This window comes from Phalangium opilio, unplaced genomic scaffold (genome assembly GCF_054372755.1).
Source record: "Phalangium opilio isolate 3A_F unplaced genomic scaffold, DU_Popi_V2 ptg000061l_1, whole genome shotgun sequence".
Taxonomy (NCBI): Eukaryota; Metazoa; Arthropoda; class Arachnida; order Opiliones; family Phalangiidae; genus Phalangium; species Phalangium opilio.
In genome coordinates, this window is record NW_028324178.1 from 6,719,032 (window position 1) to 6,734,922 (window position 15,891).

General features: G+C 44.7%; 1 non-coding gene across 1 annotated transcript; it reads right to left on the reverse strand.

Annotated features, from left to right (window-relative positions):
* Positions 1-15,731: 15,731 nt before the first annotated feature.
* On the reverse strand, positions 15,732-15,853 carry TRNAL-CAA (transfer RNA leucine (anticodon CAA)). The gene is made up of 2 exons: positions 15,816-15,853; positions 15,732-15,777 (listed from the first exon to the last, which is right to left on the reverse strand). It is a non-coding gene; the product is annotated as a tRNA-Leu (tRNA).
* Positions 15,854-15,891: the final 38 nt, after the last annotated feature.

Here is a 15,891-nt window from a genome sequence, read left to right on the forward strand (position 1 = left end):
CTAATTTGGACGTTTCATAAATTACATCTCTTCCAGTTAATTTCATAAAACATATCGTGTCAGAAGTGGGATTAAAACCCACGCCCTCATACGAGGACCAGAATACACAGATTCACGTTGTGAACGAAGGAAACTGAGCCCCTTGAGTCTGGCGCCTTAGACCGCTCCGCCATCCTGACGTGGTCACTTCTAATTTGGACGTTTTATAAATTACATCTCTTCCAGTTAATTTCATAAAACATATCGTGTCAGAAGTGGGATTCGAACCCACGCCCTCATACGAGGACCAGAATACACAGATACACGTCGTGAACGAAAGAAACTAAGCCCCTTGAGTGTAGCGCCTTAGACCGCTCGGCCACCCTGACTTGGATTCATTCAATTGGGATGTTTTATAAATAACATCTCTTCCAGTTAATTTCATAAAACATATCGTGTCAGAAGTGGGATTCGAACCCACGCCCTCATACGAGGACCAGAATACACAGATTCACGTTGTGAACGAAGGAAACTGAGCCCCTTGAGTCTGGCGCCTTAGACCGCTCCGCCTTCCTGACTTGGATTCATTCAATTGGGACGTTTTATAAATTACATCTCTTCCAGTTAATTTCATAAAACATATCGTGTCAGAAGTGGGATTCGAACCCACGCCCTCATACGAGGACCAGAATACACTGATTCACGTTGAGAGCGAAAGAAACTACGTCCCTTGAGTCTGGCGCCTTAGACCGCTCCGCCATCCTGACTTGGATTCATTCAAATAAGGACGTTTTATAAATTACATCTCTTCCAGTTAATTTCATAAAACATATCGTGTCAGAAGTGGGATTCGAACCCACGCCCTCATACGAGGACCAGAATACACTGATTCACGTTGAGAACGAAAGAAACTACGCCCCTTGAGTCTTGCGCCTTAGACCGCTCCGCCATCCTGGCGTGGTCACTTCTAATTTGGACGTTTTATAAATTACATCTCTTCCAGTTAATTTCATAAAACATATCGTGTCAGAAGTGGGATTCGAACCCACGCCCTCATACGAGGACCAGAATACACAGATTCACTTCGTGAACGAAAGAAACTAAGCCCCTTGAGTGTAGCGCCTTAGACCGCTCGGCCACCTTGACTCGGATTCATTCAATTGGGATGTTTTATAAATTACATCTCTTCCAGTTAATTTCATAAAACATATCGTGTCAGAAGTGGGATTCAAACCCACGCCCTCATACGAGGAACAGAATACACAGATTCACGTCGTGAACGAAAGAAACTAAGCCCCTTGAGTGTAGCGCCTTAGACCGCTCGGCCACCCTGACTCGGATTCATTCAATTGGGATGTTTTATAAATTACATCTCTTCCAGTTAATTTCATAAAAGATATCGTGCCAGAAGTGGGATTCGAACCCACGCCCTCATACGAGGACCAGAATACACAGATTCACGTCGTGAACGAAAGAAACTAAGCCCCTTGAGTGAAGCGCCTTAGACCGCTCGGCCACCCTGACTTGGATTCATTCAATTGGGATGTTTTATAAATTACATCTCTTCCAGTTAATTTCATAAAACATATCGTGTCAGAAGTGGGATTCGAACCCACGCCCTCGTACGAGGAGCAGAATACACTGATTCACGTTGAGAACGAAAGAAACTACGCCCCTTGAGTCTCGCGCCTTAGACCGCTCCGCCATCCTCACGTGGTCACTTCTAATTTGGACGTTTTATAAATTACATCTCTTCCAGTTAATTTCATAAAACATATCGTGTCAGAAGTGGGATTCGAACCCACGCCCTATTACGAGGACCAGAATACACTGAGTCACGTTGAGAACGAAACAAACTAGGTCCCTTGAGTCTGGCGCCTTAGACCGCTCGGCCATCCTGACATTGATTCGTTTTCTTTGGACGTTTTATAAATTACATCTTTTCCAGTTATATTTATAAAACATATCGTGTCAGAATTGGGATTTGAATCCACGCCCTCATTCGAGGACCAAAATACACAGATCCACATCGGGAAGGAATGAAACTAAGCCTTTCGAGTCTGGCGCATTAGACCACTCGGCCATCCTGACATGGTTTTATCTAGTTAGGACGTTTTCAATTACATCTCTTCCAGTTATTTTCTTAAAACATATCGTATCAGAAGTGGGATTCGAACCCACGCCCTCATACGAGGACCAGAATACACAGATTCACGTTGTGAACGAAGGAAACTGAGCCCCTTGAGACTTGCGCCTTAGAGCGCTCCGCCATCCTGGCGTGGTCACTTCTAATTTGGACGTTTTATAAATTACATCTCTTCCAGTTAACTTCATAAAACATATCGTGTCAGAAGTGGGACTCGAACCCACGCCCTCATACGAGGACCAGAATACACAGATTCACGTTGTGAACGAAAGAAACTACGCCCCTTGAGTCTTGCGCCTTAGACCGCTCCGCCATCCTGGCGTGGTCACTTCTAATTTGGACGTTTCATAAATTACATCTCTTCCAGTTAATTTCATAAAACATATCGTGTCAGAAGTGGGATTAAAACCCACGCCCTCATACGAGGACCAGAATACACAGACTCACGTTGTGAACGAAGGAAACTGAGCCCCTTGAGTCTGGCGCCTTAGACCGCTCCGCCATCCTGACGTGGTCACTTCTAATTTGGACGTTTTATAAATTACATCTCTTCCAGTTAATTTCATAAAACATATCGCGTCAGAAGTGGGATTCGAACCCACGCCCTCATACGAGGACCAGAATACACAGATTCACGTCGTGAACGAAAGAAACTAAGCCCCTTGAGTGTAGCGCCTTAGACCGCTCGGCCACCCTGACTTGGATTCATTCAATTGGGATGTTTTATAAATAACATCTCTTCCAGTTAATTTCATAAAACATATCGTGTCAGAAGTGGGATTCGAACCCACGCCCTCATACGAGGACCAGAATACACAGATTCACGTTGTGAACGAAGGAAACTGAGCCCCTTGAGTCTGGCGCCTTAGACCGCTCCGCCTTCCTGACTTGGATTCATTCAATTGGGACGTTTTATAAATTACATCTCTTCCAGTTAATTTCATAAAACATATCGTGTCAGAAGTGGGATTCGAACCCACGCCCTCATACGAGGACCAGAATACACTGATTCACGTTGAGAGCGAAAGAAACTACGTCCCTTGAGTCTGGCGCCTTAGACCGCTCCGCCATCCTGACTTGGATTCATTCAAATAAGGACGTTTTATAAATTACATCTCTTCCAGTTAATTTCATAAAACATATCGTGTCAGAAGTGGGATTCGAACCCACGCCCTCATACGAGGACCAGAATACACTGATTCACGTTGAGAACGAAAGAAACTACGCCCCTTGAGTCTTGCGCCTTAGACCGCTCCGCCATCCTGGCGTGGTCACTTCTAATTTGGACGTTTTATAAATTACATCTCTTCCAGTTAATTTCATAAAACATATCGTGTCAGAAGTGGGATTCAAACCCACGCCCTCATACGAGGACCAGAATACACAGATTCACGTTGTGAACGAAAGAAACTACGCCCCTTGAGTCTTGCGCCTTAGACCGCTCCGCCATCCTGGCGTGGTCACTTCTAATTTGGACGTTTTATAAATTACATCTATTCCAGTTAATTTCATAAAACATATCGTGTCAGAAGTGGGATTCGAACCCACGCCCTCATACGAGGAACAGAATACACAAATTCACGTCGTGAACGAAAGAAACTAAGCCCCTTGAGTGTAGCGCCTTAGACCGCTCGGCCACCCTGACTCGGATTCATTCAATTGGGATGTTTTATAAATTACATCTCTTCCAGTTAATTTCATAAAAGATATCGTGCCAGAAGGGGATTCGAACCCACGCCCTCATACGAGGACCAGAATACACAGATTCACGTCGTGATCGAAAGAAACTAAGCCCCTTGAGTGTAGCGCCTTAGACCGCTCGGCCACCCTGACTTGGATTCATTCAATTGGGATGTTTTATAAATTACATCTCTTCCAGTTAATTTCTTAAATATATCGTGTCAGAAGTGGGATTCGAACCCACGCCCTCATACGAGGACCAGAATACACTGATTCACGTTGAGAACGAAAGAAACTACGCCCCTTGAGTCTTGCGCCTTAGACCGCTCCGCCATCCTGGCGTGGTCACTTCTAATTTGGACGTTTTATAAATTACATCTCTTCCAGTTAATTTCATAAAACATATCGTGTCAGAAGTGGGATTCAAACCCACGCCCTCATACGAGGACCAGAATACACAGATTCACGTTGTGAACGAAAGAAACTACGCCCCTTGAGTCTTGCGCCTTAGACCGCTCCGCCATCCTGGCGTGGTCACTTCTAATTTGGACGTTTTATAAATTACATCTATTCCAGTTAATTTCATAAAACATATCGTGTCAGAAGTGGGATTCGAACCCACGCCCTCATACGAGGAACAGAATACACAAATTCACGTCGTGAACGAAAGAAACTAAGCCCCTTGAGTGTAGCGCCTTAGACCGCTCGGCCACCCTGACTCGGATTCATTCAATTGGGATGTTTTATAAATTACATCTCTTCCAGTTAATTTCATAAAAGATATCGTGCCAGAAGGGGATTCGAACCCACGCCCTCATACGAGGACCAGAATACACAGATTCACGTCGTGAACGAAAGAAACTAAGCCCCTTGAGTGTAGCGCCTTAGACCGCTCGGCCACCCTGACTTGGATTCATTCAATTGGGATGTTTTATAAATTACATCTCTTCCAGTTAATTTCTTAAATATATCGTGTCAGAAGTGGGATTCGAACCCACGCCCTCATACGAGGACCAGAATACACTGATTCACGTTGAGAACGAAAGAAACTACGCCCCTTCAGTCTTGCGCCTTAGACCGCTCCGCCATCCTGGCGTGGTCACTTCTAATTTGGACGTTTTATAAATTACATCTCTTCCAGTTAATTTCATAAAACATATCGTGTCAGAAGTGGGATTCGAACCCACGCCCTCATACGAGGACCAGAATACACAGATTCACGTTGTGAACGAAAGAAACTACGCCCCTTGAGTCTTGCGCCTTAGACCGCTCCGCCATCCTGGCGTGGTCACTTCTAATTTGGATGTTTTATAAATTACATCTCTTCCAGTTAATTTCATAAAACATATCGTGTCAGAAGAGGGATTCGAACCCACGCCCTCATACGAGGAACAGAATACACAGATTCACGTCGTGAACGAAAGAAACTAAGCCCCTTGAGTGTAGCGCCTTAGACCGCTCGGCCACCCTGACTCGGATTCATTCAATTGGGATGTTTTATAAATTACATCTCTTCCAGTTAATTTCATAAAAGATATCGTGCCAGAAGTGGGATTCGAACCCACGCCCTCATACGAGGACCAGAATACACAGATTCACGTCGTGAACGAAAGAAACTAAGCCCCTTGAGTGTAGCGCCTTAGACCGCTCGGCCACCCTGACTTGGATTCATTCAATTGGGATGTTTTATAAATTACATCTCTTCCAGTTAATTTCATAAAACGTATCGTGTCAAAGTGGGATTCGAACCCACGCCCTCATACGAGGACCAGAATACACAGATTCACGTTGTGAACGAAGGAAACTGAGCCCCTTGAGTCTGGCGCCTTAGACCGCTCCGCCTTCCTGACTTGGATTCATTCAATTGGGACGTTTTATAAATTACATCTCTTCCAGTTAATTTCATAAAACATATCGTGTCAGAAGTGGGATTCGAACCAACGCCCTCATACGAGGACCAGAATACACTGATTCACGTTGAGAGCGAAAGAAACTACGTCCCTTGAGTCTGGCGCCTTAGACCGCTCCGCCATCCTGACTTGGATTCATTCAAATAAGGACGTTTTATAAATTACATCTCTTCCAGTTAATTTCATAAAACATATCGTGTCAGAAGTGGGATTCGAACCCACGCCCTCATACGAGGACCAGAATACACTGATTCACGTTGAGAACGAAAGAAACTACGCCCCTTGAGTCTTGCGCCTTAGACCGCTCCGCCATCCTGGCGTGGTCACTTCTAATTTGGACGTTTTATAAATTACATCTCTTCCAGTTAATTTCATAAAACATATCGTGTCAGAAGTGGGATTCGAACCCACGCCCTCATACGAGGACCAGAATACACAGATTCACGTTGTGAACGAAAGAAACTACGCCCCTTGAGTCTTGCGCCTTAGACCGCTCCGCCATCCTGGCGTGGTCACTTCTAATTTGGACGTTTTATAAATTACATCTATTCCAGTTAATTTCATAAAACATATCGTGTCAGAAGTGGGATTCGAACCCACGCCCTCATACGAGGAACAGAATACACAAATTCACGTCGTGAACGAAAGAAACTAAGCCCCTTGAGTGTAGCGCCTTAGACCGCTCGGCCACCCTGACTCGGATTCATTCAATTGGGATGTTTTATAAATTACATCTCTTCCAGTTAATTTCATAAAAGATATCGTGCCAGAAGGGGATCCGAACCCACGCCCTCATACGAGGACCAGAATACACAGATTCACGTCGTGAACGAAAGAAACTAAGCCCCTTGAGTGTAGCGCCTTAGACCGCTCGGCCACCCTGACTTGGATTCATTCAATTGGGATGTTTTATAAATTACATCTCTTCCAGTTAATTTTTTTAATATATATCGTGTCAGAAGTGGGATTCGAACCCACGCCCTCATACGAGGACCAGAATACACTGATTCACGTTGAGAACGAAAGAAACTACGCCCCTTGAGTCTTGCGCCTTAGACCGCTCCGCCATCCTGGCGTGGTCACTTCTAATTTGGACGTTTTATAAATTACATCTCTTCCAGTTAATTTCATAAAACATATCGTGTCAGAAGTGGGATTCGAACCCACGCCCTCATACGAGGACCAGAATACACAGATTCACGTTGTGAACGAAAGAAACTACGCCCCTTGAGTCTTGCGCCTTAGACCGCTCCGCCATCCTGGCGTGGTCACTTCTAATTTGGACGTTTTATAAATTACATCTCTTCCAGTTAATTTCATAAAACATATCGTGTCAGAAGTGGGATTCGAACCCACGCCCTCATACGAGGACCAGAATACACAGATTCACTTCGTGAACGAAAGAAACTAAGCCCCTTGAGTGTAGCGCCTTAGACCGCTCGGCCACCCTGACTCGGATTCATTCAATTGGGATGTTTTATAAATTACATCTCTTCCAGTTAATTTCATAAAACATATCGTGTCAGAAGAGGGATTCGAACCCACGCCCTCATACGAGGAACAGAATACACAGATTCACGTCGTGAACGAAAGAAACTAAGCCCCTTGAGTGTAGCGCCTTAGACCGCTCGGCCACCCTGACTCGGATTCATTCAATTGGGATGTTTTATAAATTACATCTCTTCCAGTTAATTTCATAAAAGATATCGTGCCAGAAGTGGGATTCGAACCCACGCCCTCATACGAGGACCAGAATACACAGATTCACGTCGTGAACGAAAGAAACTAAGCCCCTTGAGTGTAGCGCCTTAGACCGCTCGGCCATCCTCACGTGGTCACTTCTAATTTGGACGTTTTATAAATTACATCTCTTCCAGTTAATTTCATAAAACATATCGTGTCAGAAGTGGGATTCGAACCCACGCCCTATTACGAGGACCAGAATACACTGATTCACGTTGAGAACGAAAGAAACTAGGTCCCTTGAGTCTGGCGCCTTAGACCGCTCGGCCATCCTGACATTGATTCGTTTTCTTTGGACGTTTTATAAATTACATCTTTTCCAGTTATATTTATAAAACATATCGTGTCAGAATTGGGATTTGAATCCACGCCCTCATTCGAGGACCAAAATACACAGATCCACATCGGGAAGGAATGAAACTAAGCCTTTCGAGTCTGGCGCATTAGACCACTCGGCCATCCTGACATGGTTTTATCTAGTTAGGACGTTTTCAATTACATCTCTTCCAGTTATTTTCTTAAAACATATCGTATCAGAAGTGGGATTCGAACCCACGCCCTCATACGAGGACCAGAATACACAGATTCACGTTGTGAACGAAGGAAACTGAGCCCCTTGAGACTTGCGCCTTAGAGCGCTCCGCCATCCTGGCGTGGTCACTTCTAATTTGGACGTTTTATAAATTACATCTCTTCCAGTTAACTTCATAAAACATATCGTGTCAGAAGTGGGACTCGAACCCACGCCCTCATACGAGGACCAGAATACACAGATTCACGTTGTGAACGAAAGAAACTACGCCCCTTGAGTCTTGCGCCTTAGACCGCTCCGCCATCCTGGCGTGGTCACTTCTAATTTGGACGTTTCATAAATTACATCTCTTCCAGTTAATTTCATAAAACATATCGTGTCAGAAGTGGGATTAAAACCCACGCCCTCATACGAGGACCAGAATACACAGACTCACGTTGTGAACGAAGGAAACTGAGCCCATTGAGTCTGGCGCCTTAGACCGCTCCGCCATCCTGACGTGGTCACTTCTAATTTGGACGTTTTATAAATTACATCTCTTCCAGTTAATTTCATAAAACATATCGCGTCAGAAGTGGGATTCGAACCCACGCCCTCATACGAGGACCAGAATACACAGATTCACGTCGTGAACGAAAGAAACTAAGCCCCTTGAGTGTAGCGCCTTAGACCGCTCGGCCACCCTGACTTGGATTCATTCAATTGGGATGTTTTATAAATAACATCTCTTCCAGTTAATTTCATAAAACATATCGTGTCAGAAGTGGGATTCGAACCCACGCCCTCATACGAGGACCAGAATACACAGATTCACGTTGTGAACGAAGGAAACTGAGCCCCTTGAGTCTGGCGCCTTAGACCGCTCCGCCTTCCTGACTTGGATTCATTCAATTGGGACGTTTTATAAATTACATCTCTTCCAGTTAATTTCATAAAACATATCGTGTCAGAAGTGGGATTCGAACCCACGCCCTCATACGAGGACCAGAATACACTGATTCACGTTGAGAGCGAAAGAAACTACGTCCCTTGAGTCTGGCGCCTTAGACCGCTCCGCCATCCTGACTTGGATTCATTCAAATAAGGACGTTTTATAAATTACATCTCTTCCAGTTAATTTCATAAAACATATCGTGTCAGAAGTGGGATTCGAACCCACGCCCTCATACGAGGACCAGAATACACTGATTCACGTTGAGAACGAAAGAAACTACGCCCCTTGAGTCTTGCGCCTTAGACCGCTCCGCCATCCTGGCGTGGTCACTTCTAATTTGGACGTTTTATAAATTACATCTCTTCCAGTTAATTTCATAAAACATATCGTGTCAGAAGTGGGATTCAAACCCACGCCCTCATACGAGGACCAGAATACACAGATTCACGTTGTGAACGAAAGAAACTACGCCCCTTGAGTCTTGCGCCTTAGACCGCTCCGCCATCCTGGCGTGGTCACTTCTAATTTGGACGTTTTATAAATTACATCTATTCCAGTTAATTTCATAAAACATATCGTGTCAGAAGTGGGATTCGAACCCACGCCCTCATACGAGGAACAGAATACACAAATTCACGTCGTGAACGAAAGAAACTAAGCCCCTTGAGTGTAGCGCCTTAGACCGCTCGGCCACCCTGACTCGGATTCATTCAATTGGGATGTTTTATAAATTACATCTCTTCCAGTTAATTTCATAAAAGATATCGTGCCAGAAGGGGATTCGAACCCACGCCCTCATACGAGGACCAGAATACACAGATTCACGTCGTGAACGAAAGAAACTAAGCCCCTTGAGTGTAGCGCCTTAGACCGCTCGGCCACCCTGACTTGGATTCATTCAATTGGGATGTTTTATAAATTACATCTCTTCCAGTTAATTTCTTAAATATATCGTGTCAGAAGTGGGATTCGAACCCACGCCCTCATACGAGGACCAGAATACACTGATTCACGTTGAGAACGAAAGAAACTACGCCCCTTGAGTCTTGCGCCTTAGACCGCTCCGCCATCCTGGCGTGGTCACTTCTAATTTGGACGTTTTATAAATTACATCTCTTCCAGTTAATTTCATAAAACATATCGTGTCAGAAGTGGGATTCAAACCCACGCCCTCATACGAGGACCAGAATACACAGATTCACGTTGTGAACGAAAGAAACTACGCCCCTTGAGTCTTGCGCCTTAGACCGCTCCGCCATCCTGGCGTGGTCACTTCTAATTTGGACGTTTTATAAATTACATCTATTCCAGTTAATTTCATAAAACATATCGTGTCAGAAGTGGGATTCGAACCCACGCCCTCATACGAGGAACAGAATACACAAATTCACGTCGTGAACGAAAGAAACTAAGCCCCTTGAGTGTAGCGCCTTAGACCGCTCGGCCACCCTGACTCGGATTCATTCAATTGGGATGTTTTATAAATTACATCTCTTCCAGTTAATTTCATAAAAGATATCGTGCCAGAAGGGGATTCGAACCCACGCCCTCATACGAGGACCAGAATACACAGATTCACGTCGTGAACGAAAGAAACTAAGCCCCTTGAGTGTAGCGCCTTAGACCGCTCGGCCACCCTGACTTGGATTCATTCAATTGGGATGTTTTATAAATTACATCTCTTCCAGTTAATTTCTTAAATATATCGTGTCAGAAGTGGGATTCGAACCCACGCCCTCATACGAGGACCAGAATACACTGATTCACGTTGAGAACGAAAGAAACTACGCCCCTTCAGTCTTGCGCCTTAGACCGCTCCGCCATCCTGGCGTGGTCACTTCTAATTTGGACGTTTTATAAATTACATCTCTTCCAGTTAATTTCATAAAACATATCGTGTCAGAAGTGGGATTCGAACCCACGCCCTCATACGAGGACCAGAATACACAGATTCACGTTGTGAACGAAAGAAACTACGCCCCTTGAGTCTTGCGCCTTAGACCGCTCCGCCATCCTGGCGTGGTCACTTCTAATTTGGATGTTTTATAAATTACATCTCTTCCAGTTAATTTCATAAAACATATCGTGTCAGAAGAGGGATTCGAACCCACGCCCTCATACGAGGAACAGAATACACAGATTCACGTCGTGAACGAAAGAAACTAAGCCCCTTGAGTGTAGCGCCTTAGACCGCTCGGCCACCCTGACTCGGATTCATTCAATTGGGATGTTTTATAAATTACATCTCTTCCAGTTAATTTCATAAAAGATATCGTGCCAGAAGTGGGATTCGAACCCACGCCCTCATACGAGGACCAGAATACACAGATTCACGTCGTGAACGAAAGAAACTAAGCCCCTTGAGTGTAGCGCCTTAGACCGCTCGGCCACCCTGACTTGGATTCATTCAATTGGGATGTTTTATAAATTACATCTCTTCCAGTTAATTTCATAAAACGTATCGTGTCAAAGTGGGATTCGAACCCACGCCCTCATACGAGGACCAGAATACACAGATTCACGTTGTGAACGAAGGAAACTGAGCCCCTTGAGTCTGGCGCCTTAGACCGCTCCGCCTTCCTGACTTGGATTCATTCAATTGGGACGTTTTATAAATTACATCTCTTCCAGTTAATTTCATAAAACATATCGTGTCAGAAGTGGGATTCGAACCAACGCCCTCATACGAGGACCAAAATACACTGATTCACGTTGAGAGCGAAAGAAACTACGTCCCTTGAGTCTGGCGCCTTAGACCGCTCCGCCATCCTGACTTGGATTCATTCAAATAAGGACGTTTTATAAATTACATCTCTTCCAGTTAATTTCATAAAACATATCGTGTCAGAAGTGGGATTCGAACCCACGCCCTCATACGAGGACCAGAATACACTGATTCACGTTGAGAACGAAAGAAACTACGCCCCTTGAGTCTTGCGCCTTAGACCGCTCCGCCATCCTGGCGTGGTCACTTCTAATTTGGACGTTTTATAAATTACATCTCTTCCAGTTAATTTCATAAAACATATCGTGTCAGAAGTGGGATTCGAACCCACGCCCTCATACGAGGACCAGAATACACAGATTCACGTTGTGAACGAAAGAAACTACGCCCCTTGAGTCTTGCGCCTTAGACCGCTCCGCCATCCTGGCGTGGTCACTTCTAATTTGGACGTTTTATAAATTACATCTATTCCAGTTAATTTCATAAAACATATCGTGTCAGAAGTGGGATTCGAACCCACGCCCTCATACGAGGAACAGAATACACAAATTCACGTCGTGAACGAAAGAAACTAAGCCCCTTGAGTGTAGCGCCTTAGACCGCTCGGCCACCCTGACTCGGATTCATTCAATTGGGATGTTTTATAAATTACATCTCTTCCAGTTAATTTCATAAAAGATATCGTGCCAGAAGGGGATCCGAACCCACGCCCTCATACGAGGACCAGAATACACAGATTCACGTCGTGAACGAAAGAAACTAAGCCCCTTGAGTGTAGCGCCTTAGACCGCTCGGCCACCCTGACTTGGATTCATTCAATTGGGATGTTTTATAAATTACATCTCTTCCAGTTAATTTTTTTAATATATATCGTGTCAGAAGTGGGATTCGAACCCACGCCCTCATACGAGGACCAGAATACACTGATTCACGTTGAGAACGAAAGAAACTACGCCCCTTGAGTCTTGCGCCTTAGACCGCTCCGCCATCCTGGCGTGGTCACTTCTAATTTGGACGTTTTATAAATTACATCTCTTCCAGTTAATTTCATAAAACATATCGTGTCAGAAGTGGGATTCGAACCCACGCCCTCATACGAGGACCAGAATACACAGATTCACGTTGTGAACGAAAGAAACTACGCCCCTTGAGTCTTGCGCCTTAGACCGCTCCGCCATCCTGGCGTGGTCACTTCTAATTTGGACGTTTTATAAATTACATCTCTTCCAGTTAATTTCATAAAACATATCGTGTCAGAAGTGGGATTCGAACCCACGCCCTCATACGAGGACCAGAATACACAGATTCACTTCGTGAACGAAAGAAACTAAGCCCCTTGAGTGTAGCGCCTTAGACCGCTCGGCCACCCTGACTCGGATTCATTCAATTGGGATGTTTTATAAATTACATCTCTTCCAGTTAATTTCATAAAACATATCGTGTCAGAAGAGGGATTCGAACCCACGCCCTCATACGAGGAACAGAATACACAGATTCACGTCGTGAACGAAAGAAACTAAGCCCCTTGAGTGTAGCGCCTTAGACCGCTCGGCCACCCTGACTCGGATTCATTCAATTGGGATGTTTTATAAATTACATCTCTTCCAGTTAATTTCATAAAAGATATCGTGCCAGAAGTGGGATTCGAACCCACGCCCTCATACGAGGACCAGAATACACAGATTCACGTCGTGAACGAAAGAAACTAAGCCCCTTGAGTGTAGCGCCTTAGACCGCTCGGCCATCCTCACGTGGTCACTTCTAATTTGGACGTTTTATAAATTACATCTCTTCCAGTTAATTTCATAAAACATATCGTGTCAGAAGTGGGATTCGAACCCACGCCCTATTACGAGGACCAGAATACACTGATTCACGTTGAGAACGAAAGAAACTAGGTCCCTTGAGTCTGGCGCCTTAGACCGCTCGGCCATCCTGACATTGATTCGTTTTCTTTGGACGTTTTATAAATTACATCTTTTCCAGTTATATTTATAAAACATATCGTGTCAGAATTGGGATTTGAATCCACGCCCTCATTCGAGGACCAAAATACACAGATCCACATCGGGAAGGAATGAAACTAAGCCTTTCGAGTCTGGCGCATTAGACCACTCGGCCATCCTGACATGGTTTTATCTAGTTAGGACGTTTTCAATTACATCTCTTCCAGTTATTTTCTTAAAAAATATCGTATCAGAAGTGGGATTCGAACCCACGCCCTCATACGAGGAACAGAATACACAGATTCACGTCGTGAACGAAAGAAACTAAGCCCCTTGAGTGTAGCGCCTTAGACCACTCGGCCACCCTGACTCGGATTCATTCAATTGGGATGTTTTATAAATTACATCTCTTCCAGTTAATTTCATAAAACATATCGTGTCAGAAGTGGGATTCGAACCCACGCCCTCATACGAGGAACAGAATACACAGATTCACGTCGTGAACGAAAGAAACTAAGCCCCTTGAGTGTAGCGCCTTAGACCACTCGGCCACCCTGACTCGGATTCATTCAATTGGGATGTTTTATAAATTACATCTCTTCCAGTTAATTTCATAAAAGATATCGTGCCAGAAGTGGGATTCGAACCCACGCCCTCATACGAGGACCAGAATACACAGATTCACGTCGTGAACGAAAGAAACTAAGCCCCTTGAGTGTAGCGCCTTAGACCGCTCGGCCACCCTGACTTGGATTCATTCAATTGGGATGTTTTATAAATTACATCTCTTCCAGTTAATTTCATAAAACATATCGTGTCAGAAGTGGGATTCGAACCCACGCCCTCATACGAGGACCAGAATACACTGATTCACGTTGAGAACGAAAGAAACTACGCCCCTTGAGTCTTGCGCCTTAGACCGCTCCGCCATCCTGACTTGGATTCATTCAATTGGGACGTTTTATAAATTACATCTCTTCCAGTTAATTTCATAAAACATATCGTGTCAGAAGTGGGATTCGAACCCACGCCCTCATACGAGGACCAGAATACACTGATTCACGTTGTGAACGAAGGAAACTGAGCCCCTTGAGTCTGGCGCCTTAGACCGCTCGGGCATCCTGACATGGATTCTTTCAATTGGGGCGTTTTATAAATTACATCTCTTCCAGTTAATTTCATAAAACATATCGTGTCAGAAGTGGGATTCGAACCCACGCCCTCATACGAGGACCAGAATACACAGATTCACTTCGTGAACGAAAGAAACTAAGCCCCTTGAGTGTAGTGCCTTAGACCGCTCGGCCACCCTGACTCGGATTCATTCAATTGGGATGTTTTATAAATTACATCTCTTCCAGTTAATTTCATAAAACATATCGTGTCAGATGTGGGATTCGAACCCACGCCCTCATACGAGGAACAGAATACACAGATTCACGTCGTGAACGAAAGAAACTAAGCCCCTTGAGTGTAGCGCCTTAGACCGCTCGGCCACCCTGACACGGATTCATTCAATTTGGACGTTTTATAAATTTCATCTCTTCCAGTTAATTTCATAAAACATATCGTGTCAGAAGTGGGATTCGAACCCACGCCCTCATACGAGGACCAGAATACACAGATTCACTTCGTGAACGAGAGAAACTAAGCCCCTTGAGTGTAGCGCCTTAGACCGCTCGGCCACCCTGACTCGGATTCATTCAATTGGGATGTTTTATAAATTACATCTCTTCCAGTTAATTTCATAAAACATATCGTGTCAGATGTAGGATTCGAACCCACGCCCTCATACGGGGCAGAATACACAGATTCACGTTGTGAACGAAGGAAACTGAGCCCCTTGAGTGTAGCGCCTTAGACCGCTCGGCCACCCTGACTTGGATTCATTCAATTCGGACGTTTTATAAATTACATCTCTTCCAGTTAATTTCATAAAACATATCGTGCTAGAAGTGGGATTCGAACCCACGCCCTCATACGAGGACCAGAATACACAGATTCACGTTGTGAACGAAGGAAACTGAGCCCCTTGAGTCTGGCGCCTTAGACCGCTCCGCCATCCTGACTTGGATTCATTCAATTGGGACGTTTTATGAATTACATCTCTTCCAGTTAATTTCATAAACCTTTTCGTGTCAGAAGTGGGATTCGAACCCACGCCCTCATACGAGGACCAGAATACACTGATTCACGTTGAGAACGAAAGAAACTAGGTCCCTTGAGTCTGGCGCCTTAGACCGCTCGGCCATCCTGACGTTGATTCATTTTCTTTGCACGTTTTACCCACGCCCTC